Source organism: Lonchura striata, chromosome 6 (genome assembly GCF_046129695.1).
Source record: "Lonchura striata isolate bLonStr1 chromosome 6, bLonStr1.mat, whole genome shotgun sequence".
NCBI classification, from domain to species: domain Eukaryota; kingdom Metazoa; phylum Chordata; class Aves; order Passeriformes; family Estrildidae; genus Lonchura; species Lonchura striata.
This window is the reverse complement of record NC_134608.1, coordinates 60,483,585-60,503,159: the sequence shown is the minus strand read 5'-3', so window position 1 is coordinate 60,503,159 and position 19,575 is coordinate 60,483,585.

The following is a 19,575-nucleotide window of genomic DNA, read 5'->3' as shown; positions in this document are numbered from 1 at the left end:
ATGAGTAAGAATGCTGAAATCAGAGTTTTTCACACAAACAGGAACTGAAAATTTAGATCCATAAAAATATTTTCTTTTTTTTCCCAAAAGAATGATACTCAGGTAGCATATATCCAGCTAGGCAAAAAGCATGCCAATTAGAATTGGCATGTTTAAAGAGGTTTAAAATAATAAAGTTATTTATCAATAGTGGGTTATGGGATCATATTAAGATTAGTAGTTTTTTTCAACAAACAGAATGTAGAAAGGGTTTTAGAGAACATAAATCTCCCTGATTTGATTTCATTTTAAAGGCTCCCCTGTTTTTGCAGTTCTCCATGGTGCTTCTCTTACCAACATTCAGTAATGGCACAGTACATTCCATGCACTAAATTTCCCTTTCAAGCTCAATGCACTATGGAAGAGTAACTCCAAAAGAGACTAGAGCTTCTGGGTTTAAATTTAACACTATTTAAGGAAAGCAAACCTTTGCTAGGGGATATAACTGCTAACATTGTGATTTTTCAAACCTAAGGTTTCTAATGGAGTTTGACTGTTCCAGAGATAACATTTTTTTTCCTAGGTAACATATTTCAACTCCTATTATGAGCAAATGTTACAAAATTTTAGTGTAATGTGAAATACTGAAATGTCAGATAGCATTATTTATCTTCTTAATATGACTAAAACCATTAATTGCTGGGAGCCATACTTCATCCCAGCAACATGGAAATCCATTTTGTGCCTATCTTGTCAGTTATTGCCAATTTTCTTAATCAATTGTGACACATTGAAATTCTGTTGGGAAGCATGTTTATATATTTCCAACTGCAGATTCTGTATGGTAACTTATATAGATCCTCCATTAACTCAGTGTTTTCACCACCAGCCTGTGCCACAATATATCAAAGGTGCATTTTTCTTACTTAGATATCTGGAATAGCCATTATTATTGCCCATGCAGTTTAAATGATTGGAATGTATTAAATGAGCTAAGTGGCTAATGTTCATTGTCTTATAATTCCATTTAATGATTCAGTCAGGTTGAATCTGTCTCCTATTCCAATAAAAGGGTCTGTACATAACTCCCTAGAGAAAGGAGATCACAGCCCATACTGCTCTTGTTCCACAAGTACGTTACAATAGTTGCATAATGTTTTAATATTTGTTCTGCAGAAGCTGATCTTGATCCCAGTGAAGTTATCATGAACTCCTAGTTCTGAGGAGTATGAGAACTACTCTAAGGCCTACTCTAAGGCCTTGGCCACCCAAAGGCAAGCAGAACAATGGAGTGATGGGACTGGAGGTCAGAAATAACCTTACAACCATCAGATCCTGATCTCCGTGCTGTTACTGAGCACTAACATTTAGGGATTGGACTGATTCATGCTCCTGTGGGATAGTTGGGGTGTAAGTGTAGTTCATGGAAGGCAGTGTGTAAAGTCTTACTGGTCTGCTCAGGGAGCCTGAAGCATTTTATTGAGTCATGGTGGCATCACCCTTAGCAAACGAAGTGAGTTTCACAGGGTGACAGAAGGATCTACAAAAGAGGATTTCATAGCAAAAAATTTTGCAAAACCTGACTTGGCCTCTAGCCAAGCACTTGGGAGCCTCTGCCACCTCTCTTTTCGTGGCTCCAGTTTAGCTGTGCCATGTTCCAGCAAGCATAGGCTTATTAACCATATTCACCAGTCTCAAAGGGAGAACTGAGCATTATTTCCCGCTGAAGTTTCAGGCACCAGTAAGGCTGATGTCCCTGAGACTCAAGTGCTGTATAGATTATTCCAGTCATGATGGATTTCAAAGCAACCTCAGAAGCACAAGCCACCAGCTTTCCCCTAGAGTGAAACAGTGAACAAGGGGCACAACAGCCCATTTCACACCTGCATTCTGCCTCCTCACAGGATAAAGGAAGGAATAGCATTTCTTCACTATGGCAGCGACAAGGATAGAGTTGTCCTGGTATGCATTACAATTCCCATTGATAAGGTAGGGACAGCCATCCTCAGCATAAGAGTTGGCTCTCAGGGCAGCAGAGCTCAGTTTCATATACAACACATTAGTTGTTTGCCCTGTGGAAGAATTTATTTCATAACCATAAAGGGTCCAAATATGGTCCGGCTGGCTAACTTCTGAAGTTTTGTTTTTAAATGAATTATTTAAAAATGTTTCTTAGCTAGCCTTATTTGTAAAGCTGGCCACATTTGTGGTCTGGAACTAGCACATACCTGAAATTCCAGAACAGCTGTACAGAACAAGTCATGGCTCGATCCCAAATTTGAGTACTAATTAGAATGAGTACTATTAGAATCTGAGTACTAATTAATGGGGACACATACATTAGAAATTACAATGTTCCATCATATCAACAAGAATTTAGATATGCATCGAGATGTATAGGAAATATTTTCTTTATATGGGAATAGCCCTGACAGCATTTAAAAAGGACCAATGGGAGCACTAAAGATAAAAAATTAGTATGACTTTTGAAAATGTACCTTGAAGCAATTACTGTGCTTACTGAACTCCCAGGAGCCTGATGTCCTCAGGGCTTCTCAGGACTACCTTCTGTTTGGATAAAAGTCAGAGAATTTAATGTTTCAGGAAGAAATAAAAGTGGGGATGAGCTTTGATCATTAGATCAACTGTAATGTAACACAGACACACAAAACATAATATTGATGAGATGGACAGGTCAGAGACATCCCCCCAAATGACACCCAGTGCCCACCTCCAGCTTTAAATTTGAATATGGCTTTCACTGCACCACACAGGTTGCTGGGACACAAAAGGAAGGAATGCTAGTTGAGAACCCATAAAATGACAAGTGCAACAGATTTCAGATGGTAAAACTTCCTGAAATCTTTACATGGTAACATGTAGGCATGACATTTTAAAATCATAGGGAGCGTCTTTTTTAAAGAATGAATTCACAAGGAAATTCCATGGGCAGCAGGAATGAAGCAAAAAGAGTGCTGGGGAGGTATCCTTCTCTTCATTCCTGCTCTTAGTTTAGCAGATTTTGCATCAATTCCTTTGCCTTTTTTCTTTGTGCTTAAATTTTAAATTCGATTAACAGTACAGGTGTAACATTTCTGGGAAACCCCAAACCTCCCCAAATTGCTGATAACTGATAACTTTTAATTGTTTTCTGCCAGAGAAATGAAGTTTTCACAGCTATTACATCTGTTCCAAACTGAATACAGCAAAGTATTTTTAAACAATCAATTAAAAAACTCCACAAATACAAGGGACTAAAAAAGTATGATTCCATTATTCCCATATATACTTATAATTTTAAATATATAGAACCTGAAACAGACTTATTTAGGGTTATACTGAGTTGGAATATTTATTTTCCTACAAAATAATTAAAAAGTTAGCTGTATACCAGAAAAATATTTGTATACTTGCAGGCTAGAGAGTACAGTTTTCATGGAGACATTAAATGCAGTTACTTACACTTAAGTTTAGTCAAACTGCCAAGTATTTCCTGCATGGTTCTTTCTCTAAGGTAGCGTGTGACCTATTCCTGAGCTACCATTCAAACCCCATGGCTCTGTGCCAAGGCTGCCTACTCAGCTTCTTAATAAAAATATCTAATTTAGATCAGCTCTACACGTGGTACATGTTCTGAGTGTGGAGTTTGGCAATTTACAATCATCACAAACCCGTTATGAAATTATTTCAGTATTAAAGGACCTTTTTTAAAGCCTTGTTATCCACTTGCAGTAGACAAGGGACAATTCTGTAGACATCTGAATGGATGTGATAATTTATTTTTCCTCTTTTGCAAGGAAATCCATTTTCTGCACTTGTTACTCCAAAGCTGGCAAAAAGTAAACTTGCATACAAGATGTTAAAATAGGTCCACAGGGATAGGAAACTTGGGGGTAAAGTAGGTTTTCCCCTGAATCAGACTCTACTCATGGTCCAGCTTTGCAGAGAATTTTCTAGGCATGTAGCTGTGATGTAAATAAACAATAGTTTAATAGTGGAAACTTGTGTCCAAAATGCAGCCAACAGGGACAAGTAGGGCCCTTCCACTGTGGCTTCAGAAGGTGCATAAAGCAGCCAGTGCAAACACCCCTCTTTATATTCCTGCATCCCTTCATAACACACACAAACACAGCTGAAATGAAACAGGCAAGATGAAGAGCAATAAGAAACGACATGAAATACTGCCTTTAAAATCTACTTTATTCAACTGGAAACAAAACATTTTAAAAGGTGATAATGCTCTAAAAGCTATTTAACTCACCAGCCAAATCAAACTGACCAAAATCTAATTTATTCCTTGTCTTGTTTAGCAGATGCTTAAAAGATCAATATAGTTGTCTCTGTAGATCGACATGAAATATTAACCAGCCTGAGTGTTCTGAAGCTTTTTACAACATATTCAGCCTCATTAAACATTAAGCAGCCTTGAAATATAAATATAAAATAACTATCAGCTTCCTATCCTTCAGACACAGAACAAAGGTAACTCAAATGTTGGAAGCATGAGGAAAAATATATTAAATGAACTGGGAATTCACAGAGAAGTTAACTTAGGAAAGCTGTCAGTATAAATTGGCTCAGTCAGATACACTTTACCATAAGGAAGGAAAATACTGTAAGATCAGGAGAATAGCTGCTAGAGAATAGAGCAGTAGTGTGGCATTTATAGCATAACAAATTAATAGAAATAAGTCTTTGACCACAACTACACTGATCTGGGGCCCAGTTGTTGTTTATACTCCAGCTCCTTCCACCCCTCAGATTTGCTGTACCCCCTCCCCAGGTTCAGTGAGAAAGGAGCCTTCTTTTCCCTGCTTTTCACTGCTGCCTGGTATGTTCAAAATATCTGGGCAATCCAGCAGAAAGGAGTTTCAGGTTCACGAAAGGGAAATGTCAGCTTTGCAAACCACTGAAAGGAACCGAACGTCAGCTGTCAAAGCAAGTCAGTGAGGCAGTGTGGTTATTGTCAGCGTGGAACCCCAACCTGCAACCCCAGCTCTGCCTAAAGGTTACACACAGCACAGCAGCACACTCCTACCAGGGCACCCAGACCAATGAATTTACCTAAATAAGCTGTTTAATTTTAATATCTGCGATTAAAAGATGCAATATGCAATATAAGTTTATATATGCATGATGCAATATATGCGATATGCAATTAAAAGATGCACTAGGCAATTAAAATAGGCACTCTGCAATATATGTTTAATACCTATTTCTCCCATTTATCTGCTCACTTTAATATTACCATTGATTACTTTAATATTAGAATAAAATCCAACCTCTCACTACTGCTGAGTCTGACAGGGTTCCCAGAGAAGCTTTTGGTCTTGCTTTCTTCCTGCTCCTTCTTGTCCAGCATTGATGTCAGAGCAGACATGATGCAAGTACAGAGTGCCACAATTCCTTGCAGCCACCTTCTCTCAATTTGGCATGAAGTGAAACTGCATGGGATTCATTCCCCTGGAGAGAGATGAGATTTTGTAAACAGGACATGGAGCAGTTAACTTCAAATTCTCTTCTACAACATGAAGGTAGGAATGCCATCAATTAGTCAACACAAAAACCATAAGGAGTTGAGAATGAAACCAAGAAACTAATTTGGTACACTTAGAGCCAAAAAAAAAAAAAAAGATTAATATAGGTATTTTTGAATTTTTGCAGCATAAGCAAAATAGCAGTGGGCTCACATAAGGAATTAAGTGTATCAGACACATTAAGAAGTGGTATCAAATAGCATTTGACATTGGGCTATTTTTGCTGCATTCTCAGAATAGAACTGGAAAGATACTTTTTCATTCCACTGCATTACACCATATTTTTATACTTTACCTGTATGCCATGCTGTTAACAAGCATTGGTTTGAACAGCATCAAATCAAATGTTTTACACTCACTTGCACGCCGAAATTTCAGATGTGCTTTGTAGACAGCGTTACACTATCTCCAAACATGTACTTTACAATGAAATTAAAAATGATGTGTAATGGGAAAAGATTACACACACTGTGAGCAAATTTTTAAGTCAAAGGGACATATCATTGCCAACTGTGACAGGCTAGTGAAGGCAAGCAAAGCCTCGGATCTCCTGTACCTTCTGCTTCTGGTGAGACTCAGAACAACCCCAGTTGAAAGTCAGCCCTGCACTACCAGAACAATGCTCATCCCTTCCCTGTTATATCTTTCTTTTTCCATTTTTTTTTTTAATATATTTTTTTTTTTTTTGCTGCCTGAAGATTCTCAGAGCTGAGTTGCAGTTAGCAGAGGCACAAGGAGTCACTCCCATTTCTCACAGCCAGGCTGGTGGAGCAGGATGCAGCCGTGACAAGGCGCAGGGATGAGGCTGCACTATGAACACAGCAAAGCACAAAACTCTCACGGCAGTTTAGGGAGCAGCGTGGTGCCTTCCTTGCTTCTTTAATCAGAGTGCTTTGTCTCAACTACACGTCCTGCAGGTTGTTTGGGAACAAAGGTAATGTGACAGCTGTGCCACGCATTTCTTTGATACCGTGGTACAACGCAGAGGAATTGAGCAAGGCTGTTGTCTTGCTGAGATTGTCACAGCTCTTTTTTCCAAAAATCCTCTTTTCTCAAGAGTGTGCTCGCTCATGTGTCATCCTTGTATCTCCCTGAGCTGCTGGCGTGTAGGAAACAAGCCAAAGACCACAGTTAGAAGGTCACCTAAGTGTTATGAAATTTGGTACTAAGGCTTAGGGCAGAAAAAGCAGATGGGGATGGACAGACAACAATAGTACTGTGAGGGAAGAGGAGTTTTCTGTGTCCCCTGCTCCCCAATCAAACCTGGAAATCAAGCACAGATGAAATCCACTTGGCTTTTGGTGCTTTGCTCCCCTTAAAAATCTGAGTAACATTAAAACCAAAATGAATGCCAAATTTACTGTAAATGTTTGCTCAGGCAAGGTCTAGCTGCTTTCATCAAGCTGCACTTGCTCTTCTCTTAAACGTCCATCCAAACCCAGTTTCTGGAATGCAATCTCTGAAACCTTGCAGGTTCTTTTCATACAAGACCTTACAGCTAAGCCTTTTATCCAGGCAGTCCCTCATTACTTATAACTTTATTACTACAGTGTTTTTCCCCTGAATGCACAGCTCCCAGCATTTGCATATTGCTCTGCAAAGCAGAGCAGTAATTCACTCCTGCCAGTCCAGACAATTCCATGGGACTCATCTTCGCTTCCAAAAATCCTCAGTCCCCAGGATGGCTGAACTCTTGCCCATTGCTGAAAGTTTTACTACGAAGGCAGAAAATGTGCACATGCTGCTATGCTGCTCCTCATATTTCAGAGGGTTTTCTGAATTTCTAGCTAGCTCTCAGTGCTCTCCTCAGCCACAGCTTTGAAGGATGTAACTGGCAGCCAGCACATTAATTAGGTTTCCTCTATCAGCAAGACTAAACAGAGAGCAAGAAATGAAGACTTAATAGAGCAATTGACGTTGCAGAGAGTGGGGAGGAAGAAACTCCCACCAGTCCCATGCAGGGCATTGAACTTGGGCTGTGCATTCCCCTCTTTGCCTCCACCCCTGTGCTTTCCTTTTTTTTGCTGTAATTTCTTTGGCAATCTCTTCTGGTTCAGCACTGCTTGCAGTGGTTAGGGCAGTGAAATTATGCCTCATGAGTTGGATTCCTAAGAAGTACAGTAATACAAGTAATAAAACAACCACAGTTTTGTCTTTATTTGACTGAAATTCACACCTCGAGAGCACCAAACCATGAAGAGATAGCATACAAGGGAAAGAGAAAATAATCACACGGATCAGAATGGCACACCACGAATGCATCCACCCTCAGCTCATATTAATTGTATGGTTCTAAAAATGATATTTTCTCTCTCTCTTTCAATGTACATCTACATCCACAGGCACTGTTTACAATAAAAAAAAATTAAAATAAGTTTGTTTGCAAACAGTCCTCCTAGGAAAAAAACCCACACTGAATGAAACATCTCTGCACAGGTTTTTTGCTGCTGTAGAGGACATGTAATGGATGTGCAGCAGTACATGAAAGAAAGATGAAGAAGCAAATTATTCAGTTGTTTGGTTTAAAAGAGAACAAAAATGTTAACATATATGCAAATTTCTTTCACTGAAAATTATAAAGCTATCTTGGGACAGCTCTGGTTCTCCACTGTCTCTGGAAAAACTGAAAACCTGTTTAAGATCAAGACAAACCCCTGCCCACACGTGTGGACAGGTAGAAAGTCTTTAAAACATGCCAATAGGAACGTGTGCTGGTTTTGGCTGGGATAGAGTGACTTTCCCATGGTAGCTGGTGTAGGGCTGTGCTTTGGATTCGTGCTGGGTCAGTGTTCATAAGTCAGGGATGTTTTTGTTATTGCTGAGCAGCACTTAGAGCCGAGGCCTTTCCTGCCTCTCAGCCCAGCCCAGCAGGGAGGCACTGGGAGAGGACCCAGCCGAGCCCAGGCAGCCCCAGGGATGTCCCAGAGCCTCTGGGCCAGGCTCAGCCTATGGAGCTGGGGCAAGGAGGAGGAAGAGGGGATGTCTGGAGGGTGGTGTTTGTCCCCCCAGGTCCCTGTCCTGTGGGATGGAGACCTACTGCCCTGGGCATGGAGCCCTGGGCATGGAGGATGGATCCCTGCTGCCCTGGGCATTGGATCCCTGCTGCCCTGGGCATGGATCCCTCCTGCCCTGAGCATGGAGGATGGATCCCTGCTGCCCTGGGCATTGGATCCCTCCTGCCCTGGGCATTGGATCCCTGATGCCCTGGGCATGGATCCCTACTTCCCTGGGCATTGGATCCCTGCTGCCCTGGGCATGGAGGATGGATCCCTGGGCATGGATCCCTGCTGCCCTGGGCATGGAGCCCTCCTGCCCTGGGCATGGATCCCTCCTGCCCTGGGCATGGAGCCCTGCTGCCCTGGGCATGGATCCCTCCTGCCCTGGGCATGGATCTCTCCTGCCCTGGGCATGGAGGATGGATCCCTGCTGCCCTGGGCATGGATCCCTCCTGCCCTGGGCATGGAGGATGGATCCCTGCTGCCCTGGGCATGGAGCCCTCCTACCCTGGGCATGGATCTCTCCTGCCCTGGGCATGGAGGATGGATCCCTGCTGCCCTGGGCATTGATCCCTCCTGCCCTGGGCATGGCTGAGCTCCATCAGGACGGGGAAATGAATTCCTTGCTTTGCTTTGCTTCTGTGGGTTGCTTTGGCTTTCCCTGTTGAACTGTCTTCATCTCAATCCATGAGTCTTCTCACTTTTACCCTTCCAGTGTGGTGGGAGTGAGTTTCTCTCAGCTGGATGATAGAACTTGTGAACTCTTTCAGAATACCCCAACTGAAATCTATGACCTACTCATAAGCCTTTGAATCTCTACTTGCTATAGGCCATTGAAAAAATTAGTTTCTGCAGCAGACCTTTAATAGAATTAATTTTTCCTTTAGGAGTTAAATGACTATATATAAATGACTTATATAACTTGGTGCAAGCACACACAGAACATAGATGAACTACCAGCAGCGAAGTCACTTGATAATTTATTTTCTTCAAATGTCGGATATTCTTCAGTAAGTTTGTTTTCAAAAGATATTGTGCTAGATATTGTGCTATATTTGCAAACAGGCTGGAAAAAAAACTAATTAGAACTAACTATTGTTGAGAAATGTTAATGTGGAATGTAAGGCATTTAAAGAACAGTAACAGAGTTTAAAATATAAGTTCATTCCAGTAAATCAGTGTCAAAATGACAAGAGAAGCCAGCATAGCTCAAGACAGATATATGGAACAATATGTAAGACAAACAAAGCTGCTTTTGAACCCATCCATAGAATATTGGAAGTGAAAGATTTGATCAAGTATTAAAAGAAAAAGGCTACACCAAATGAAACAAAACCAAAAGTGAATCAGACAGTCAAAATCTCTCAGTGTGAGGTTTTTTTCCTGGTTTGGGTTTTTTAATTTTTTTTTTTTTTTTAATTGGGTCAAACCCAAATATTTAAAAACTCACTCTCCAGAATGAGAGTGAAAAGCATCAAACTAAAATGCAGTCTGTGCTTGGAACATTTAAATAATTAATTTGCCTTAATTGAATGATTAAGATAATATAGATAGATAAGTTATAACTGTATCTGATGCCTCCTACCTGAATACTGGTGCTTTGCAGCAGGGTACTGGAGGAAAGTGGCTTTCTCAGTCCTGTCTGGCTCCTCACCCTGTCATAACAATCAAAACTGCAAAGGTGGAGTCTTTCATGCTGGCTGATCTCAGGTAAAAACCCTACGATAGAATTGGGTTTTCTTGCTTTTTCTAAATTAAAATAACCTGCTAGGAGAAACAATTTTAAATTACCATCATACTGGGTGTTCTACTGATCTCCCTTAATCTTTCCCACAAGGCTTCCCAAATCTCTGACTACATGTAAACCAGAGCTACAACCTGAAATCTTCACTGGCGCTTCAGTCTGAGTTTTCTAACTTTGGTTAGACAACTGAGGATGCAAGGACCATATGGGCACATCCTGAATATAAAAAGTCAAAAGAACTCACTGTTTGATCCACTGTTAATGGCATCAGTGCCAAGTTTCTCCTCATAAAATGCAGTTTCCCTATCAGCTCAGTGGCAGCCCGTGCAAGAGAGAAAAGCAGTGACTTACACCCCTTCTTCTCTTGCAAAAGGATGCACAGCTACTCACAGCTGGGCCTGAAGGAAGCCCACAGCCCAGACATCAGATATCCAAGAGAGAAATAAAAGTGGGAACAGAAAGTGAGAGAAGTCTTCACTGACACTTTACGAGTTCATGTAGTTCAAGAGAGATCCCTGAGGGCAGGAGACCATCATAATGCCATTAGTTAAGGGAAAGGCTGGGGAAACTGGAAACATGTGTAGGGAAAGCTTAAAAATCATTTTAGAAAGCCAAGCGAGGGAAACACTTTAAACAAGCACACTAGTGGTTCAATTAAGGGTTTCAGAGATGCCTGTAGGAGAAAATCTCAGAGGATATTACTGCTAGGATAGACAAAGGGACGCAATGGGAACCTGATGTGGAGATGTTCAGAACCATTTCCCCAAGTTTCATATTGGAAGCTAAATGCATTAAAAAATTTAGAACAGCAAATGTATTCCAGAAATGTGGACAAAATGCATTCAGTAAGCTATTCAGTCATATATCAGCACAAACAGAAGGGCTGAAGCTACAATTTTACAAACAGAAGGAAAGCAAAGCAAAGGAAGCATTGATTAATAAGATAGGCAGATGTGAGAACAGGTAATTTGCTTTTTAATAAGTAGTTTGGACATTTGTTAAAGAGAATATGCAAGTCCTTTTAGGAAGAGCCCTGCTGGTTGATCTATCAAAGAAAGCAAAATGAAGACAAAAAGGCAGAGAAAGAAGTCATCATGAAATCTGTTTTAAATTATTAATGAAGAGTTGACCAAGTACTTTCCAAAACAAAGAATACAACTCAGTGTAAATAATATGATGCAATTAGTGCATTTTTACATTAAAATAATTTCTTTATGAAACAATGGCAGGGTTGTTTTCTTTTTTGGAGGTGGTGCTGGTGGTGAAGTGGTGTTGAAACTTAACACTAAACCAGTGTACAGATTTAAAAAGATGAGCAAAAAGATGCTTTTCTTTTCCAAAACCAGGTTACATCTCCCCTAGAAGCACAAACTGTACACAGGTATTTTCCATCCACTGGCTAGTGTGCATTTTACAGCCCCAGTGCGAGCCCTACACTTAAGTGCTGACTTATTCAGCAGAGAAATCTAAGAGCTTCCTTCTCCTGCTCCACATACTCCCATTCTCCATGCTCACAGCTGCATGGCCTCCATTTAAAAGTAGGTCTGCATTTGCTGTTGGGAGGTTTTCACTGGAACTACAAGCCTTTAGCTCTAGCCTCAGCTTCATGCTTTTAGCTTGAGGGAATCCAGTTCGATTTCCCATGGGCTGGACAAATATCAGAGGTCACACAAAGAGAGAATATATGACCCTACAAGAGCATAAAGACTGGGGAGGAGGGAGAAGAATCAGTAACAGCTACTACCTACAACCACCAACAAGCTATTTAATGTGGTTTAAAAATACTGATGCAGAAACTAACTTTACCCTGTGTCCAGCAAGCTGAAATATACTTAAAGGTGTACTGCTCAGTTTTTTCAAAACAGTAAACATTTAATAGCCTTTTCCCAAAGACTGGCTTCTAAATAACTCAGGAAGATCAGCAGAGTCTGACTGATTGATTTGCAGCCATAGCAGAACAACGTAGCACAAAACAATCCCCACACTTTCCTTCCTCTGCCTCTTCATTTCAGAGCCGTGTTCCTAAATCAGCCCATCAGCTTGCCTGCTGCTGGCAGAGGTGGGAAGGATGAGGAGCAGCAGAGGATGCTGCTGTGGATATTCCCTGGCTGGGATGGTTATCCAGCACTCTCCTCGGTCCTTGGCAGAGATGGCAGCCTGTGAAATAATGGCCTCAACAGCTTTGTAGGCCACTTGCTGCTATAATCTGTATACTAAGTATTAGTTTAGCTTTTCATAAGGAAAGTTAATCCCCTAATAACATTTCAAATTACTGAACAGTGCTTGGAAAAACTCATACCTACTATTCAGAAACCTGTGCTGCGATCAGCTACACAAGATATACAGCATTCTGTAATTAGTGCACACCTTTCAGACATGACTAATTATCTCTTACAAATTAAAAATGTTCCCCCCTCCCCCACTTCTACAATTGCGAGGGAAGAGAAAAAGGAAGAAAAGATAAGCACTATACTTCTATGTTAGCTGAAAATTCAGTAAGATAGTGTCCCTGATGTGGTTATTTCCAGGTGAGCATCAGGTTATTCAACCTAAGTGAATTTAATGACTCTGGACAGGTCGTGCAATGAATTTTCCTTTAAATCACTTATAATTGCAAACATAAAATTTAAAAACCAGTCTGAAGAGAGAGATAACACAAAATAAATGATGGAAAGCAGTAATCTACAGATAGTGGTGCTGCTGTTTTAATTGAGGCCATTCTGATGAGAAGCTGCTGAGCCTCACAGGGGCAGCAGTAGGATGAGAAGCCCAGGTTCTCTAACCTGGCAGAGCTTTTAAATTACCATACATGATTAATAAACATGCTTTTGATATACTGACATAAAAACTTTGGAGTTTCTCCTCTCTACTACAACATTCTTCTACAGTCTCAGAAAGACTAGGTTGGACTTGGCTATCCACACTTTCTCCCCAGTTTCCATTAGCAGCTGGCTGCTACTGCTGTGCTGAGCCATGGATTAGGATTAGCTCTGCTTTAGATTCCAAAATCAGTATTTTCAATGACGCACAGCATTTCAGGTTCCAAATTCCCTGGTAGAGCCCACCTTTTTTTATATCTCTGAGTGCTGCTCAGATCAACACCACCACGACCTGGTCACAAACAACCTGGGTCAGTGGGAGATTTGTTCCCCAGCCTGACAGCAGCACTCACGTCCGCAGTTCAGTGATGGAGAGAGGGAGCCCAGTGCCTATGCCTGCCCTTGCCATGCTTTGGAGCACAAAGGTCTGTCTCATTTGTAGGTGTTTGGTAAAACAAAAGGGCTGGCACACCTCTCCAGCCCTGCCCTGCAGCTCCACTGTGCTCCTGGAAGCCAGCACTGCACAGCCCACGCAGGGCCAGAATGACAGCGAGCCAAAGGACAAGGGGCTCCAGACCAGCCACTGCTGTTACTCAGAACAACAAGTGAAAAATACAACTGTTCTCCTCCCACTGGAAATGGGAACACAAAGGAGTCTGTTCTCCTCCCCTTACCCACTTAAGGGCCTGAAGCAAAGGGCTGGACCTGCAGCCAGAAGAGTCCACAGAGCTGGTGTAAATATATCTCATCACCTTCCAGCAGGGAGCCCAGTCTTCTTCAGGGATGTCATCTAATGAAGCAATCCTGCCCTTTTAAATATAACTCTGCTTTAATTTATCACCTCTTTAGGGTTTTGGAAAGGTTTTGATCCCTTTTATTTTAGACCAAAGCTTTTAGGGTTGTTAGCTGCATCAAAAAGGAAACGTTGAAAACCACATTACAGATTTTCAGAATTAAAGATGACTTGAATTTCAGCCTAGGAGCCAAACTCATCTGCTTTGTCCTGTAAAAGTTTGGAGCCAAGATTAAAACCAGGCCTTTCTGGTCATAATTTAGATAAAACTGAACATTTCAAACATTTTCCATTTTTATCAGATTTTGGCTCCACATGAAAGAAACCTTGCAGGTACAATCATACAGCCAAATGACTAACTGCCACCCTTTGTGCCTGTTAATTATTTCTGGCCACAATATTCAGTGCATAATGGAGTATGGACACAATATGATGGCTTTTCTTTTTCTTTTTTTTCCCTTCTCCCCTTACTTTTTTCCCCACCTTTTATTTTTTTTATTTTTTTTATTTTGGCTTCTAGATCAGCATTTTGAGAAGTCAACACTTGCTTTGTTGAAAGTAAAGGGATAATCAGCCTGGAACATCCTGGGTTGTTTTGCATAGGTATTCAGTATTTGCTGCTTCCAAAGACTTTTAGTTAGAAATGGGAGAGCGACCATAATTATGAAATCAAGCCCAAACTGCTTCAAAATTAATCACTTCAAAAATCCAGAAACCATTAAACAAATATAGACATGATGTCAGGGCCAGGGAGGGTGAGAGAATGAGTTTCATCCCTGGGAAAAAAAAACCCACAAACTCCTTGTCCCAAGCCATTATATTTTATTTTATTTTTATCTTCTCCCTACTCGCCATGGGACAGAGGTATTGAAATCTTTCCATGGTATCACATTAATATAAAATCATTCTGCTTTTTTTCTCATGTGATAGTGAAGTGTAGTCACGTTAGCACATTTCATTGTAAGTTAGTAAGAAGGAACATTAATATGACCTGATACTAATCCACCATGACAGAAAATTCCTAATACGATAAAACTTTCATATCATATTAGTAGAAAAAAGTCAGTTCCTGCCTGTTCCAGGTCACTTTCAATGTTGCCTTTGAGCATAAAGTAATGACAAGCATTTGTCTATCTACAAAAGGGGTCTCTAGCACTGTTCAATGGCAAAATAAAATTATATTCAAATATGCCTTTCCTTTTTTGCTCTGTGTGATTTAGCCTATTGCAGGAGAGCCCTCAAATACCTCATCTGAATTCACCTTAATTTCCAGGCTTTAATTTTGAGATGCTCAGAGTGCCTTTTTATTGAAGTACCATCTATCTTCAAATGGCAGTTTCTGTGTATTGAAATCATAACAGCTGCAAAGACTAATTATCAGTCCAGCCTGGCTCCCCCACACATTTTCATGACCAGCTTTGGCAGGAAACAGTCACCCATGGGCAGCATGGTCAGGGAGCCCCTCAAAGCCAGGTAGACAAATACTTTTGTTTTTTTCCTGCAAGAACTGGAGGTGTGGATGAAGCAGAGCCAAGTCACAGCTGGCTCCAGAGCAGCGTTCCATGGGGCAGCTCCTGGAGGCTTTGTAAGCCAGCCTCCATCCCAGTTACACCAGCTGATTTGAAAGCTGTCATCAGTTCTTCAACTTGTCTTTTGTAATTACAAAAGCTTAAACTCTGATCCCCCCATCACATGTTTGTCAGCTTTGGGTTACTTGTTTGGGCCAGGATTTAATGAACAATCATTCTTTTTGTAATACCAAAGTTGTAAATCTAATCTAAAATGTCTAAATAAGATGATAGGTACCACCTAAATAAGATATCCCACGTAAATAAAGATGTGCTTCCCAGAACTTGGGCATTTTCCAGAAACTGATACAAGACTTGAAAGAAGCACCACTAACTTACTACAAAGCTTTGCAAAACCTCTGGTTGAGCTGAGTCTAAATCATAATTAAATCCATTTCCTTTGTCCCAAGCGCTACTCACTTGGGTCATTCTGTCACCTGATGTAAACTCAGGAGGAGGTCAATTTAAATCCAGATCTCCATGGCAATTTCCAACAAAGTGAGGTCTGGTTTTCTTGCTGTACTCACCTTTCCCCTGAAGAGCTGCAAATGCTGATCTTCCCTTGCATAGGTTTCACAGTTCACAAGTTAAGGTTAGTGTTACAGGGAATTAAATTTTTAACACAAAGGTTCAATTTTATCTACTGGAATACATCCAGGCAACAGCAACAAAACAATCTACTCTTTTTGCTTTTCCTCCAGAAAATGAGAGGAACAGAGAGTCCAATTTAAATTGCAGTGGAACAGTACTGAAGACAGATCACACAATGGATCATCTTAGGCTACAGAACATCTCCCAAGCCAACAGTGTAATACTTAACTTCACTTGGTTCTTCAGCTCTGATTATTGGATACAATTCTATGTTGAAGATGCTTAAAAAGCCCCAAAACTTTTTAATAACTTCACTGCTCAACTTTAGAAGGAAAAAGAGTAGAAAACTGTGGTGCTGGTGGGGAATGGCCAGGTTACTATAAGCAAAAAAAAAGAAAAAAAAAGAGTACTTTTCAGTTATATTATTGCCTGTGAAACATTACAAGTGCAAAATGTAATTACCTTAATGCTATTTTTGATATCATATCAGCAAATTACACTGAGTCCCTCCTGTGACACTTATATCAGGGTAAGAATTATCCTGTTGTGAGTGTCGATCCCAGGGGAAAATGAGGCAGCACAAATGGCTGTGATTCTCAAGCAATTAGCTGCTCCAAGGTTGCAGATACTCTTATTTAAAAGATACTCATGGAATGTTTAACCTGCAAGCATCTTGAACATTTACCTCCTATTTGTTTTTTCAGTAATTAAGCCTCCAGGGGATCATCCTATGTAACAAGCATTCCTTCCTTATTTTGCCACCCATTTTTCTTTTTAATCACAAGAAAATCCCCTTCTGCTATTAAGATACACACCGTGAAATTTGGAATTGTTTGTAATAACTATGTCTTTGCATTAGTACTAATACCCTAATGCCACAGGAGAGCCATGTAATGTGTTGAAGGATTATGTAACTTCACGTCGAGCAAAACTAAATTACAAGTTTCAATCACCTTTGGGAGTCAGGTTTTCAGTTTTCAAAGTTCTGTAGGAATTAAAGAGGGAAGAAAGAAATATTGATCATTGCAACTCATTTCAGATCTTAAGCTTTTGCTCTGGAACCAGAGGCATGAGCCTGAAAAAGCCAAAATACAGAGCAGTGCCTTGGGCAAAGGCTACCTCAACACATTCTGCAGTGGGCATCAAAAATACACAATATACACAAAAATACACACAGCTCTTCAAGGAAACTTGACACACACATGATGTTAGAGCAATGGTACCATGCCAAACTATTCAATAATCAACCATCAAACTATTCAATAATCTCTGTATCCTTACTTCACACTCTGAAGTCTGTAAGCTTCTATTCTGTAAGAAACATTCTGGATGAATGTAAACCTTGAAGTGTTCTGTTAATTAGCACAGGTGAAAGCCATCCAGTTCAGTGACAGAAAGTATAAACAAAAAAATATACATTATAATCAAAACTATTTTCAACTCTAAGCACAAAAAAAATTTGTGCTTGGAACAGTCCTCAAAATAATAAAAAAAAAATCTTTCTTTAAGGTGGAGGCAATAACTTTTTGTAACATTAATTTATAGATAAAATACAGCTCACAAAGACATCAACTTATAATTAGGTGCTTTAAAAATACAAAGCTTCTTTTGCTGTTTGGTATTTCCTTTCTAGGTATCATCTCATTATCTTCTATTACACTCTTCTGATATACAAGCTCCTTCTCCTTGTAAAAAAAATATATTAGGTTCATGACTTACAAAACATCAGTTCAACATCTCCAAAATTCTGATTTAAGATAATCCTGCTAACAGCCATCATTTGAAATTAAACAAAATTACAAGTATTATGACGCTTTCATTATTTTAATGTAGACTGAAGCAAACTGAAAGTATGTGCTTCGGGAAATGTGGAAATTACTGATTTTTAAATGCTTTACATGCAACATGCAAGGCTCACAGTATAACCAGTATACATGGCAAGTTATTCTGCCATTTTTTAACATGATTTCCTTTTTTCACTTACAGCTTCCACACAACTAAATGTTTTTCCTGTCCAGTAATTACTGATTTTTCTTCTGTAATTAACTCCTTAGAAAATTATGCTCTGTTTGGAAATAGCAACAAAAGGATTTTCTTTACAGTAGGTAGAGAGCCTTGAAATACATTGGCAAATGCAATAAGATCTGTTCCACCTGTTGGGAGTTTTAAATCAGGCTTTGGGCTGTTGTCTTTAACAATTTCTGTGTCACTACAGCTGCCACAGAGCAATAGAAATATATTTCTATTTCACTTTGTGGCTTCATATATCTCAGTTTCTCTGCTTGTGTGGAGTGTACCATGGAAGGACAAGGCTGCCTTGTCACTTGTAGGTGAACACTGTACATCCATACAAAAATGATTTGGTTTTTTCTCCCGGCAGGACAAAGGCGTTGTTAAAAGAAAAATATTTGAAAACAGCAGAAATACAAAACAATGCACAATTCTGACATCTGTTGAAACATTTCTGCATTCATTGCTACACCTGCTAATGGCATCAAACTCTCCTGGGTGCTATTACAATACAATAAGGAGTTGGGAAGCAGGGCAGATTTTTCTCAACACCAAGACCAGGTTGCTTTCACTGCAATATATTTTTCCAGTTGGTATATTAAAGGCCTCATATTAATTCTGACAACACTGGCAATAAAAATACAGGTTCAAATTCTCATTTTGTGATCGGTGGAGTTAACTTAGGCTACACTGGCAGAGGAAAAAAGATGATTAAGTGAAAAATTGCTCATTATAATGCAATCCTTTGAAACAGTGCATACCTGCAAATATCAATAACACTGCCAATTACATTTAATGTACCAAGAGCTGTGCAAAGTCATGTTTAGCATGCACTTGAGGAGAGAAGATAATAGCAAATGCTTGAGAATTATCCAAACATTAAGAGTATATTAATAAAGAATATGGAAAACTATGACAAATAGACATGAGACACGTGCACCTTGCAGTTTGAATTGCCTGGAAAGATCTGCAATGAAGACACACATTTTAACTTTATTAAATTAGAAAGAAAACGGATCCATTGCACATGCATTTTCTGTATTGCCCAGAGTGCCAATGCCTCTTTTCTTGTGTGGAACAAGGGGCAGCCACGTGAGCCTGTTCTGGTCACTAAGGCAATGTTCCTCACATCTAATCTGTGTTAATGAGATTTCTGACAGGGAGATTGACAATGCTGAGAATAAACTCGCTAAAAACCCATTAAATTAAAATGCCATCATTCCAGAAACCTATAGAGCAAAAAGGATTAGGATGCAGCAGCAAACAGCTGGATTTTAACTGCAAAGATTTTAGAGGGCAATGTCTTCATTTCCTCAAAATTAGTGCTTAGTGCCACACAAATTTTTTTCTGGTTTTTCTCTTGCTGCTTGGTATTTCCTTTCTAGGTATCATCTCATTATCTTCTATTACACTCTTCTGATGTAGGATCTCTATTTTCAGATGAGACCAAAATTGAACTGGGAGAGTGCATTTCATGTGAATTGTCTGTATAACAATCACCAATACAAACGTAACAAAGCAGTAGAGGGGCCCACCAG